At 41.8% G+C, this 14,914-nt stretch overlaps 1 pseudogene; it reads left to right on the forward strand.

The window, feature by feature from the left end:
• The window catches only part of LOC139424146 (zinc finger protein ZFP2-like), a 23,459-nt pseudogene extending 18,830 nt beyond the window's left edge, over window positions 1–4,629 (forward strand).
• Window positions 4,630–14,914: the final 10,285 nt, after the last annotated feature.

Consider the following 14,914-nt stretch of genomic DNA (forward strand, 5'->3'; position numbering starts at 1 on the left):
TAGGTGTCCTGGAGGGCAGGTAGTTTGCCCCCGGTGATGCGTTGTGCAGACCTCACTACCCTCTGGAGAGCCTTACGGTTGAGGGCGGTGCAGTTGCCATACCAGGCGGTGATACAGCCCGCCAGGATGCTCTCGATTGTGCATCTGTAGAAGTTTGTGAGTGCTTTTGGTGACAAGCCGAATTTCTTCAGCCTCCTGAGGTTGAAGAGGCGCTGCTGCGCCTTCTTCACGATGCTGTCTGTGTGAGTGGACCAATTCAGTTTGTCTGTGATGTGTATGCCGAGGAACTTAAAACTTGCTACCCTCTCCACTACTGTTCCATCGATGTGGATAGGGGGGTGTTCCCTCTGCTGTTTCCTGAAGTCCACAATCATCTCCTTAGTTTTGTTGACGTTGAGTGTGAGGTTGTTTTCCTGACACCACACTCCGAGGGCCCTCACCTCCTCCCTGTAGGCCGTCTCATCGTTGTTGGTAATCAAGCCTACCACTGTTGTGTCGTCCGCAAACTTGATGATTGAGTTGGAGGCGTGCGTGGCCACGCAGTCGTGGGTGAACAGGGAGTACAGGAGAGGGCTCAGAACGCAACCTTGTGGGGCCCCAGTGTTGAGGATCAGCGGGGAGGAGATGTTGTTGCCTACCCTCACCACCTGGGGGCGGCCCGTCAGGAAGTCCAGTACCCAGTTGCACAGGGCGGGGTCGAGACCCAGGGTCTCGAGCTTGATGACGAGCTTGGAGGGTACTATGGTGTTGAATGCCGAGCTGTAGTCGATGAACAGCATTCTCACATAGGTATTCCTCTTGTCCAGATGGGTTAGGGCAGTGTGCAGTGTGGTTGAGATTGCATCGTCTGTGGACCTATTTGGGCGGTAAGCAAATTGGAGTGGGTCTAGGGTGTCAGGTAGGGTGGAGGTGATATGGTCCTTGACTAGTCTCTCAAAGCACTTCATGATGACGGATGTGAGTGCTACGGGGCGGTAGTCATTTAGCTCAGTTACCTTAGCTTTCTTGGGAACAGGAACAATGGTGGCCCTCTTGAAGCATGTGGGAACAGCAGACTGGTATAGGGATTGATTGAATATGTCCGTAAACACACCGGCCAGCTGGTCTGCGCATGCTCTGAGGGCGCGGCTGGGGATGCCATCTGGGCCTGCAGCCTTGCGAGGGTTAACACGTTTAAATGTCTTACTCACCTCGGCTGCAGTGAAGGAGAGACCGCATGTTTTCGTTGCAGGCCGTGTCAGTGGCACTGTATTGTCCTCAAAGCGGGCAAAAAAGTTATTTAGTCTGCCTGGGAGCAAGACATCCTGGTCCGTGACTGGGCTGGGTTTCTTCCTGTAGTCCGTGATTGACTGTAGACCCTGCCACATGCCTCTTGTGTCTGAGCCGTTGAATTGAGATTCTACTTTGTCTCTGTACTGGCGCTTAGCTTGTTTGATAGCCTTGCGGAGGGAATAGCTGCACTGTTTGTATTCGGTCATGTTACCAGACACCTTGCCCTGATTAAAAGCAGTGGTTCGCGCTTTCAGTTTCACACGAATGCTGCCATCAATCCACGGTTTCTGGTTAGGGAATGTTTTAATCGTTGCTATGGGAACGACATCTTCAACGCACGTTCTAATGAACTCGCACACCGAATCAGCGTATTCGTCAATGTTGTTATCTGACGCAATACGAAACATCTCCCAGTCCACGTGATGGAAGCAGTCTTGGAGTGTGGAGTCAGCTTGGTCGGACCAGCGTTGGACAGACCTCAGCGTGGGAGCCTCTTGTTTTAGTTTCTGTCTGTAGGCAGGGATCAACAAAATGGAGTCGTGGTCAGCTTTTCCGAAAGGGGGGCGGGGCAGGGCCTTATATGCGTCGCGGAAGTTAGAGTAACAATGGTCCAAGGTCTTTCCTCCCCTGGTTGCGCAATCGATATGCTGATAAAATTTGGGGAGTCTTGTTTTCAGATTAGCCTTGTTAAAATCCCCAGCTACAATGAATGCAGCCTCCGGATAAATTGTTTCCAGTTTGCAGAGAGTTAAATAAAGTTCGTTCAGAGCCATCGATGTGTCTGCTTGGGGGGGGATATATACGGCTGTGATTATAATCGAAGAGAATTCTCTTGGTAGATAATGCGGTCTACATTTGATTGTGAGGAATTCTAAATCAGGTGAACAGAAGGATTTGAGTTCCTGTATGTTTCTTTCATCGCACCATGTCACGTTAGTCATAAGGCATACGCCCCCGCCCCTCTTTTTACCAGAAAGATGTTTTTTCCTGTCTGCGCGATGCGTGGAGAAACCTGTTGGCTGCACCGCTTCGGATTGCGTCTCTCCAGTAAGCCACGTTTCCGTGAAGCAAAGAACGTTACAGTCTCTGATGTCCCTCTGGAATGCTACCCTTGCTCGGATTTCATCAACCTTGTTGTCAAGAGACTGGACATTGGCAAGAAGAATGCTAGGGAGTGGTGCGCGCTGTGCCCGTCTCCGGAGTCTGACCAGAAGACCGCCTCGTTTCCCTCTCTTTCGGAGTCGTTTTTTTGGGTCGCTGCATAGGATCCACTCCGTTGTCCTGTTTGTAAGGCAGAACACAGGATCCGCGTCGCGAAAAACATATTCTTGGTCGTACTGATGGTGAGTTGATGCTGATCTTATATTCAGTAGTTCTTCTCGACTGTATGTAATGAAACCTAAGATGACCTGGGGTACTAATGTAAGAAATAACACGTAAAAAAACAAAAAACTGCATAGTTTCCTAGGAACGCAAAGCGAGGCGGCCATCTCTGTCGGCGCCGGAAGTCCAATCTTTGATAATATGCTTTCATCTATCGGTATTATGTCTGTTACCCCCGCCTCGTTCATATGATTAATAATTTCTAGGAGTTCTGGCGGTATCTGTGATAAGAGGCTTTCAACTGTCTCAACTTGGTCTGGTGGCTCTGCCATTTGGATAATTAAGGATGTGCGTTCTTGGCAATTTCTGGAATGATCCGTGTTACATATATGATTTTAGCGCCTGTATTTGTGTTTTTTAATCGGTTTGCTGTTTAACATGCGTGGAATTGTTCTATGCCAGAATGAGAGATCGTCTCGGTACTGTCTTTCAAGTAAAACCCTCAGTCGTTTGTGTAGCAAAACCTTCCTCGATTTCAAAGCCCTGGAAAAGACTGAAAAACCTTGCTTGTTCTATTTCAGATCCGGATGTTGCCACCATAGAATTGGCGGGCTCTAGAAGGTTGGCTGCATCACATAATAGCCGATCGTCTGCCTCTGAAATGTCATTTAAAACAGGGATATCTTCCGCTTTGGTTGTTTCATTGGGAATGTTCGGTGAGCCGGAATCCCCCAGCTCTAGATGTATGTGGCCTTCTGTGCCGTTATACGCCGGGGAGGAGTCTGATAGAAAATAACACATACAAAATAGGTTTTTAAATATAAAATATGTTAGATACATAAAATGTTAGATACATAAAATGGGTATTCAGAGCAATGTACAAGAGTCCTCGTTATGCGTTGCTTGTTGTGGCCTGGAATATGTAGTGAGTGGGTGGACGTTTAAATTCTTTGTTCTCGGTGTGTTGGAAAAAACGTTCGTGCAGAACGGGAGAATTGCATCTGTGTCATCGGATGTGTCATCTGCTCCAACGAAGTCATTCAGGGCCCATAAGGAGGCAGTTATCCTTCTTGGCTGCATGTCGGCTGTAAATACAAAAATAGCTTTTAATATAGGGTGCACACTATTTGTTTTAATGTATAAATATTCTTGGGTATGTGATTATTTGGACTTACGTCGAAAATAGCGTGATGGGGATTGGCTGCATGGGTTTTGCGTCTGAGAATCACCGTCTAATGCGTTCTGTTCCAGATATGTAAACCTCTTAAAAGCTGCATAAACGATGGAGACCCTACAAACGTTAGATAATATTAACAGTTATTTGTCCTATATACATTTTTTTAATTTTAAGAATACGGGCATTGACCCCCGTTTAAAACACATATAACTTATAGCTTTAATATTACAATAATATCCATAATATTCAAACAATCCCCCGCATCCAAATCTAATATATATTTTTGTCACGAACTCACCTTCAGAAAGCGCCATTAGGAGGGAATGATGGCAGGGAAAATAGATAGATTCCAGATGTCAGTCAGCTTGAGCGCTAGCAGTAAGCCAAGGTGGAAAAAGTTACAAAATTCCCTTAGTCTAATTCACAGAAAACATGCTGAAAAGTAGTGATGGGGAAACAAAGCTTCCTGAAGCATTAATGCTTTCCAGCCAATTGTGTAAAAAATAGGTTCATTACTCAAGGCTTTGAGCGACACAGAATTTAGAACAGCCACATTTTTATATATGAAGTCACACACTGTAGCAGCGTAGCCTTTATGTAATCTATTACACCACTGATTATCTCATCCTAGCTACTGTGACATCCTTAACCCCGTTCCTGCTGAAGAAGAGGTCTGCTGGATAGAGAAAGAAGCTCTCGTGAAAGAGGAGGAGGAAGAGGAGGCTGTTACAGTACACAAACAAGTTGAGGCTGTTACCGTGAAAGAAGAAGAGAAAGACGTTTCAGTTAAAGAAGAGGAAGACGCGTTCAGAGTTCAAGAGAACGACGACGTTTCATTGAAAGAAGAGGAGGGGTAGGTCACTGTCACATCGGAAAATGAAGAAGAGGAGGAAACTGGATATCTGGGCCCGGTTTCCCAAATGCATCATAAGGCATCCAATGGTTCTAATGGTGAACATGCCCTGGTTAACACTAGTAAGTACTGTCTTAAAAACAGAAGCACAAACTATGCGGTTGTTGAACTGATGTGTGGTGTTGTGGGGGAAATTTGCAATTGCTACATCCATATTTTGACTTTTTAAATTATTTATTTATAGGCATTGATTCTTGAAGAATATAACACATGCATCATGAGCTTTGTTCAACTGTAGTACCACATCAGAAACCCAAATAAGCTTTTTTTTACTCCAATGTTTAGAAACGATGCAAACCAACACTGTATATCCTCAAAACATGGTTAAAACTATAATGTTGATATCATGGATGGTCAGTCCTTGCATGAATTTGAGAGTAGTTACATTTCTCCAGCCCCATTCATCATCTTATTACCAAAACATTGGTGGAATTACAGCTTTGTTATTGGTTGAACTGCAGATTGGTTGATTGATTGTTGTGAGGCTTTTTTAAAGGGGCAACCTAGTTTTTAAACAAACAAAATGGCTGCCTAGAGACCTGAGCTGTGTTAGAATACTCATACTAACCGAACTATTTGTGATATTAATTGAGTATATAGTTTGCTTATTGGTCATAGTATGATGTAGTTGGTATGCCAAAAGTTCCCGGATGTCGTACTAAATTCGCCAAAATAGGATGTTAACACGCAGTACTTTAGGGCCCATAATGCAATTCTTCATTCTTTCAGATTTGAAAAAAATTGAGGAAAATATTCAGCCAAGTCCAACGAGAGCGGATACAAATTAACCGATTTAAATAATTATGAGAAATGTTGAGAAATGTAATAAAGTAATGACTTTTCAAATAAGTTACGTTACACGTTATGTTAGCTACACTATCCTTACAAAACACATAGCATATCTTTACAGCAGTATGTACCAGTATGTCACCTAGCTACCTAATGTTAGTTGGCTACTTATACATCAAACTTGCCAGTATTGTAACTATATTCTAACTAACTACCCAATGTTTATTGACTTGATTAGAGAGCAGAATAACTGTTGAATTTAATAAAGCTCAACACCCGTTGAATATGGCCGGTGTCAGTCAACATCTGCAAAAAAGCTCAAATTAAATTGTTGCCAGCAGCACAGTTAGTCACCAACGCTCTGGATAACATGAAAACAGCCTAACCAGCTCTGCTAAGGCAAGTAAAATGGTAAGAGTGAGGTTCTCTCTGATTTGTGTCTAGCAAGTTATCCAACGTTAGCCAGTTAGCTTGGGTGCTTTACTGTCATTGTGAGGTCAGAACGCTTGGATTGACCCTACTCCTCAGCCATATAGTATTAGTTTACAAACAGTGTTTTTTTTTCAAGCTTGTGTTTTGGTTTCTGGTGGGGTAATACAGTTTAAACATTTGAGGCATTTATAAGTTATATTCTTCAAGAATCAGTGGTTATATAGCAAATGGTTCTTTCTATAACTGCCAGTGTAAATTTCCTGTGGGGGTCAAATTGTTACAGCTGTTGATAAGTCATTGTATAATATTCTGGCAATTATTTTCATGCCATTACATTAAAGGTGAAAGATTGTCTTTTCTTAGCAAGGTGTTGCTCAAATAATGTTAGCTGCTAATGCTAATCGCTAGTTAGTGGGCTAGCTCAGGGGTGTCAAAGTCAAATGGACGGAGGGCCAAATAAAAAAATCAGCTACAAGACGAGGGCCGGACTGTTCGAATGTTCATTGAAAAATTTTTAAATGACGCATATAGTCTAGTGAACCTAATTGAACCTACTGAAAACCTAACAAATATATTACAATATGATCAGATAAATAAAGCAATATTTTCTTATGGCTCTGTCAGTAATCTTTAATTTTCAACAGACACAAAAGACAAATTTCCTTTATATAAATATCCCCATAACATGAACATTAAATGAAAGAAACCGGTATTCAAGGCACCATCAGTAGACTATATTTTCTATTTTAGCAAAAGTGGGCTAAATTTACTTCAAAGAAAAAACAATAATAGCAATTTTCTATCATCCACTCAACTGAAATATTTTTAAAATATAATTGGATTGAAATACAAAAAAATAAAGTGCAAAAATCTATTAATCAAAAACAACACTTTGTTTAAGGAGAAGTAACATGCAGTGAAAACAAATATTAAATTTTAACTTTTAAACTTGAACTGAGTAAAAACTCTAAATATGTGATTGCACAGTAATGTTCACTTGTTTGAGGTTGAGGGTGATACTTGGTGGTGTCCCATCTTTTCCACAAGTTCATCAATGTTCGGGGTAAGGCTCTGAGCTGAAGAAATCCTCAGAATTGAGTGGAGGTGTTCAGCAGTAAGTCGACTTCTGTGTGATGTTTTGTTCAGGTTCATCAAAGAAAACAGTTGTTCACACAGGTATGTGCTGCCAAACATAGACAACGTTTGAGCAGCCTGGATGCGCAGCTGGGGCATTGTGCCGGGGAGGAAACGGGCGAACTCCGCAGCACCCACTGCCGCATATTTTGCCCTCAGTGCATCATTGCATTGGAGGTCAATCAACTCCATTTGGAGGTTTGGTGGTGAGCTTTCCACGTCAACAGCAAATGGGTTACCGAGCAGTTCCAACCTGCTTTTTTGTGCTTCAAAGTCAGCAAATCGGCGTCGAAAGTCAGCGGCAAGCATACCTATTTTATCAGCCAACTGTGTGCTCGGGAACGCACTGGTAGAGAGCTTCTCTTTCATGGTCTGGCAGCTGGGAAAGTGGCTCAAATTTTCTTTCCGCATCTGCGTCTCCCACAGAGTCAGTTTGGTTTTAAATGCCTTCACTGTACTGTACATATCAGAGATGACACGATCCCGACCCTGCAGCTGCAAGTTTATTGCATTCAGATGACTCGTAATGTCACACAGAAAAGCCATTTCACACAGAAACATTTCGTCTCGGAGTTGTGTTGTGTCTTTCCCTTTGCTGTCCAAGAACAGACAAATCTCCTCACGAAGCTCGAAACATCTTTGAAGCACCTTTCCCTGGCTTAGCCATCGCACCTCTGTGTGATAAGGCAAATCACCATGCTCCGTTTCTAACTCCGTCAGAAATGCCTTGAACTGGCGGTGATTCAAACCTTTGGCTCTGATAAAGTTAACTGTGCGCGTGATGATGCTCATTACATGCTCCATTTTCAAGGCTTTACCGCACAACGCTTCCTGGTGTATGATACAATGATAAGCTGTCAGCTCACCTGTCGCGTTTTCCTCTTGCATCTTTTCCCGTATCTTCGCCACCAGTCCGCTCCTGTGTCCACACATCGCAGGTGCTCCGTCGGTTGTCAAACCCACGAGTTTTTCCCAAGGCAGCTCCATCTCATTTACACATCTTGACACCTCTTCATACAAATCATGCCCCGTAGTTGTGCCATGCATAGGACGTAAAGCCAAAAACTCCTCTGTCACGCTTAGGTTGGAGTCCACTCCGCGGATGAAAATTGACAACTGGGCAATGTCAGAAATGTCGGTGCTCTCATCCACAGCCAAGGAATATGCAATAAAATCTTTTCCCTTTTTCACAAGCTGCTCTTTTAGATTGATGGACAACTGGTCTACTCTCTCGGCAATGGTGTTTCTGCTCAGACTCACATTTAAAAAGAGTTGCCTTTTTTCTGGGCAAACTTCGTCACAAACTTTAATCATGCAGTTTTTGATGAAATCCCCCTCCGTAAATGGCCGGGCTGATTTAGCGATCTCTTCTGCCAAAATAAAACTGGCCTTGACAGCAGCCTGGCCTTGTGATTTGGCTTTTTTGAACAGAGCCTGTCGAGATTTGAGGCCTCGTTTTAATTCCTCTGCCTTTTGTAGCCTTTGTTCCATGTCCATATTCTTGTTTTTGTCCGCGTGTTTCGTTTCATAATGTCGTCTCAGATTATACTCTTTCAGTACCGCCACACTTTCTCCACACAGAAGACACACAGGTTTTCCAGCTACCTTCGTGAACATATACTCCGACTCCCACCTTGTTTGAAACCCCCGGTTCTCAGTATCCACCTTCCGTTTTGCCATTTTTGATGGGTATCTGAAAGTTAATTTTACTGTGATGCTGACGACTGCTGTGCCAATAAATATTGAAATGAAGCAGCCTACTGCTCGGTGCGTCACCTTTGCATTGTGGGAAATGTAGTATTGGTGCGTGTAAAAGATCTGCGGGCTGCCGGCTTGCTGCGGGCCGGTTCTAATAATAAATCAAGATCATCCCAGGGGCCGTAAAAAACCTTCTTGCGGGCCGGATGTGGCCCGCGGGCCTTGACTCTGACATATGTGGGCTAGCTAGCTTGCTAAATGTATTAAGAGTCAGAGCAAACGTAGCTAGCTAATACTGCCTGGTACCAGTGCTGGTGTAGGCCTAGATAAGCATGTTCGTGCAGCGGTGTCTTATCAGAGATGACTAAGAAAAGTATGAATATATTAGCTTGCTAGCCGGCTACATGAAGTAAGAAAACAACATATAATGTAACATCTAATTAGGGTCAACTGAAAACACTGACCAACACTTTGGTTCCTACCATGTCTTCTTCTCTGAGGTTTATTGTCAGCCTAAAAATTCACTCCACTACCCTGAATTTCAAACAAAAATGGTACCATTCAGATCCCTACACAGGTTCAGGAACCTGCCGCCTTCACAATGATGTCTTGCTTCTTAGATGTTTTATTAGTTTATTATTAATGCAATTTATCACTGCGACAGTGAGGGCAATGCAAACACAATTTTGTTGTAGAAACTCCTCCAAGCTAATGCGGAAACTGCTAAATTTGGACGAAGGTTACTAATAATTTATTAATGCAATTTATCACTTCCTCTATAAACACAACAAAGTCCACCTTGTTCACTATTAGTGTGTTGGGATCCTTCTCCTGCATGGCTTCACTGCAGACTGTGGGACATGAACTACCTTCTCTCCTCTACTCCTTCAGCTATTTTCACTGCCTCCACATAGGACACTTGCTGGATGGGCCTGATCATCCTAGCTACTGTGACATCCTTCATCCGTACAGGGCACTCCGGCAACTCGGGAACAGGATTCCCATCACAATTACAACATGCTTCATCTGACTACGACATATTTATTCCTTTGACAAACACTTGCCACATGTCCAAACTTTTTTACAATTGTAACACTGCAGCGGCTTCTGTATATCTCACTTACCTAGGTTTTACATAAGATGGGAGAACCACTTCACCAAAACACAGTAAGACCTTCCGTCTATCATTCATTTTAATCAATGTGCGTCTGTCTGAAATGTTTAACCTAAACGATACAAAGCTTTCTGCTTTTGCGCTGTTGACACACTATCAGTATCATACCGCTCCTGGTCACTCGAACCGATTCCACTTTACCCAATTCATCCTTCACCATCTTTGAGACCGTTAACAGGTCACCCACAAAAACATCCTTGCTGATGATTCCCACTCCGACCCTAAACTGCTGTTCATTACCAACTTTAGCCCTTTTCACTCCACTGTTCTTCACCATCCTCCACGCAGTCTCAACAGCTGTACTCGCTCCAAGAGAATCCCACAATGCTTCCTCCATTGCTCCTCCAGTCATCACCTGGACTCCCTCGCTCTGTGCTGTGAAAGATGTGAGAGTTTGTGTTCTCAAAGTAGCATCTATATTGTTCTCGTTCCATCTCTATTGTTCTCATTCCAGCACATCTGTTGCTTCACCAACTTGTTATCCCTTTTGTCTACACTACTTGCTGTCATTTCCCTTCCTGATTTCCCTCTCTTAGATGTCTCCACCATGCTCCTACTCTGTCAGTAATTCCTCCCTGGTTTATTAATTGGTAGTCAAACAACAGTATATTCAAGGTGCTGCACATTCTATTCAAAATCTAGAATTAGAGTCGTCATTATGTTTCCATGATTTCACCAGTTAACTAAGCCTATAATGTGGACACCAAGGATGTTGTTAGATTTGCGTCAATTCGAATCTGGTATCAGAATAAATATGACAATGAGTCACCGATTTTATACTATGTATTTTTTATTAGCCAAGCAATAAGTGGTAAATGCAATTTTCGTATATACGGGCTCTCTGTCCCACCTCGCAGGGCAAAACAGAGAACTGACAAGATGTATGTAAACAGTATTCTTTATACTGTGATAGACAGTTCCAACCCGTCTGTTGGCCTATCACAGTAGAGACTGGGCGTGGTTTAAACTTGCTCATACCGTTATCTCGCACCTGGCTCCTGTTATCTAACAAAAGACCGCTTGTTCTCGCAACACCCCGCTCTGAATGTGCCCCCCTCCCAACTCATTGAACAGTTCCTGTCTTCATGCTTCTCTGTATTTTTCCATCATGAGAAAGTCCCATGGCCTTGAAACTGTTAACAATGTTTCAAGTCAGCTATGTTGCATAACACATACATACATCCACACAAGCCAACAGCAGATAATGTTCAATCATATATATGGTAATGGGCTATAGTGCATAACACAGAAACCTCATAATCCCCCTTTTTACACCCCCAAGGGATGTAACCACACCATCCGATATACTAGGTTGCTGATGAACCCAGGAACTTTAAACCTTTATTTTGTGAATATATGAAGTGATGCACGTCCCTTTGTTGATTAACATATATATATAAACTGGAGTTTTTGATTCCCCCTTTTGACACCCACAAGGGTGTCACTCATTATCCTTTATTTCAGCGGTCCAAACATAGTAATATGTTAATAGCATTTCATGAAAATAATAAAAAGTTTATTATTAATAAAACATTATTATTATTATTTTTTATTTTTTTACAGAAAAACAGAAAAGAAAAATCAACCAAGAAAAATAGAAGAAGAAAAAAATCAACAAATGATATATGCTTTTGTCTCCCCCTTTTGACACCCATAAAGGGTGTCACTTATCAAAAACAGGATAAAACTTTATTGTTTATTGACATGTAAGATATAGGATAACTTTGGTCATGGAAAACAGAGTAAAGCAGAGCAAAGCATTATTATAAACCATCTGGTCCTCTCAGCTACTCCTATCCTGTACCAGGTGGGCTCCTTGCCACCCAGGGACTCTAAACCTTCACATAAGAGAGGACAAGTTATATCGTACACGTTATGTATTTAAGAAGTTATCATTCCACGACCTCACCCACAGCAAACCAGGGGTCATCCTCAGTCAGCCCCATCTGTCTCCGGAAGTTAGATTCCGTAACTGCATCTCCTTCAGGAGCATCAAGCAAGGGCATCATACCTGAAGCCTGTACCACATCTGTAACAGACTTCTTCAAACACGGTATGATGCAAGCAGCACATCACATCAATAACAAAAATACAAGAATTAGGGTCAGAAATCCAGTAACCACCATACTAGTGTACTTACCAAACCAGGCTCCCAACCAAGAGAACAGTCCAGACTCCTCCACCCCCGCCATGGTCCTCATCTCAGCAGATAGTGCATCAAGACCATTAAGGGCCTTAGATATACTACCATCTGGACTGTTGTTATTAGGAATAAACGTGTAACATTGTTCACCGAACATCTTACAGACACCCCCCTGACTGGCAAGAAGCATATCCAAAGCAAGTCTATTCTGTCTGGCAACCCTAGATGTGGCCTCCAGCTGTTCAGACATACCAGTGAGTGCATCACGGGGGTAATTCACAAAACGCTGTTGATTATATTAGATATAATTAATCCATGCAGTCTGTCTAGCATCCACTATGGCTGGACCTATAATAGGTAGTAAGTGCCAGAGTCAGTCATTCCTACCCAATGCCTGAAATTCATGAGGAACCCCAACAGGCACCCCCAACAGATTAGTGTGTATGTCAACTACATCCTCCGTCCATGGAGCACTACGTCTATGTCTCCCATGGGATGTAATGTTTTCAGGCCCCCTGGATACAGAACCCAACAGCTGTTCAGAAGTAACATCAACAATGGTCAGTGGAATTATCAAACTGGTCAGAGCACACGTACCTTGCCAGTCTCCTCTAAGAATGGGTCTCAGTACTCTTTTGGGTCCACATATCCACCACACATCAGCCAGACCACTAGTTTGGTTTAGGCCTGTAACTGGCCAAGTGGAATTAATGGTTATGTTACTACTGCAATCAGCTTCAGGCAATCTCCATAATCAATGCCATTACCTGTACCCGTGATGCAACTGTAAGGGGGTGGGCTCTTCTGTCTGCCTTTTCCCCCTATTTGTCTGTAGCTCTTTTCTCATTATTATTATTTTTTTTAAAACATGTCTATGGTGGCAATTTCTAAAGTCCTTATATAGGTTAATTAAACTCCACTATAATTAAGTTACCTTAAAAAATAAATTAAATTAAAAAAACATTATTCTTTTTTATTTTTTAAACAGTATTACCCATGACCACAAATTCATTATTCAAATGGCACCCCCTTGTGGCGGATCAGACCACCCGGGCGAGCCATGAAAGCAGGTCAAAGGTTACACCATCCCCTTACATTCGTGTTCCATACCATATTAGACATATTAAAGAACCCTTTATCTTAAAAAAATCACTTGTGTAATTAAAACTCAGAAAATAAAACTCATAATATTCCATATGTGAGTGTACCCCTTTAAGATATCATGTCTCTGGGAATATGGAAATCCCCTTAAACCCAAAACGTTTGCTACAAACAAAACCTAATAATTATAATAATACCCTCAAATAATTTGTTTTAAATTTCCTCAATGTTTCATGTAACTCATTCAGTCTTTAAAGGATTGTCTCCCCAAAATGCTTTATACCCTGCCAATAAACTCACACAATTGTAATAAACGTGCACTGTCCCTTTAACATAAAATAAAATCAGCCTGCAATCCACTTTGCGGGCTTTTCATTGTTCCCCATAATGAAAACAGATTTTAATGTTAGTATACCTTAATCTCCTGTTTAACTTCAAATGGTGTTATCTGAACAATCAAACCAAAATCAATAACCGGGAATTATTGTAAAATGATATTCAGCTACTTTTAAAAAATGTATTTGGAACTTTTTTTTTCTGTAAAGTGACTCAAAGCTATAATGCACGCATTTTCCCTCTCAATGACACAACCAATTTCCTCTGTTAAAATTTGAGGAATGTTATTGTGTAGTCAACGTAATTACGCAGTTTACCTTCCAACTTCCTCTACCCCAAAATGTAAACGTACCATGTACTTCGCTAAATTCATAAGAACATTTCGATGGGCACAAATCTATCGTAATTGTCTCTTCATTATTATTTAGAATTCATCAGATTTAGATAACTGTCTCATCCCATGACCCAGCACCTTTAAAAATAAAATTAATTCATTTTAATTATTATTATTTATTTTTTTTAAATACGACTCCATAGAAATTGCCTCGCCATTATCTCGAACGAATTAGTCTCTCAATTCAACCTAAACAAACTATCAAAGCGTTCAGTACTATCTTGAACAAATACTAATAACCGTATCAATCCGGGCAAACCCCATAAATATTTGAATTACAATCAGAATAAATTTTAGTCTATCGATGTCAAGGTTGAGACACGAACCCCAGTCCCCCGCATCGAAGGCAAAAACTTTACCACAACGCCATTCAACTGATTGAGTTTCCCTGCCAATAACCATACCATTATAATTGTCTATACTAGCAAACTCCGGCACCGAGACAATTCTCAGAAAACATTACAATTCAAAGGCCCAAGCTTTTCCCCAGCGAGGATTCTCCTTATTTTCCGTTTTAGCGTCTCCAATATCAAACCAGGGAGCCCGTTGGGCGCGGCAATGCTGCCTTCTTCTGTCCACTCCCTGTATAGCTTTTCTCCCCGCTTCTACCACCATTTATTTCTAAAGTGGACTTCAAAGTTTTCAACACCTTCTCAGCCTCTTGACTTGCCATAATTTTATCGTATTTTATTAAATCCTATAAAGTACTCATTTACCAAAAACCTTAGCTATGTATCAACAAAACTTGGAATCCTCAATTTACAAAATAAAAATGCGCAGTTATTTATTTATTTATTTATCCTCCCTTACTCTTATGCAATATAACCAGGTACTATAACCCTTATAAGGATCTATAAACCTTTCATTCATACTTGATACCAGCTACAACTGAAATATCTAATGTACTACACATGCTTCAGCAACCATCCAATGTAACACAGGTCTTTTTAATTTGTTGGCCTGCAAATTTTATCCGTAGATCATTCACTCTGATACAGCGCGCCCACTAATATCCCAGTGTTACTGCA

This window comes from Oncorhynchus clarkii, chromosome 13 (genome assembly GCF_045791955.1).
Source record: "Oncorhynchus clarkii lewisi isolate Uvic-CL-2024 chromosome 13, UVic_Ocla_1.0, whole genome shotgun sequence".
In the NCBI taxonomy this organism is placed as follows: Eukaryota; Metazoa; Chordata; class Actinopteri; order Salmoniformes; family Salmonidae; genus Oncorhynchus; species Oncorhynchus clarkii.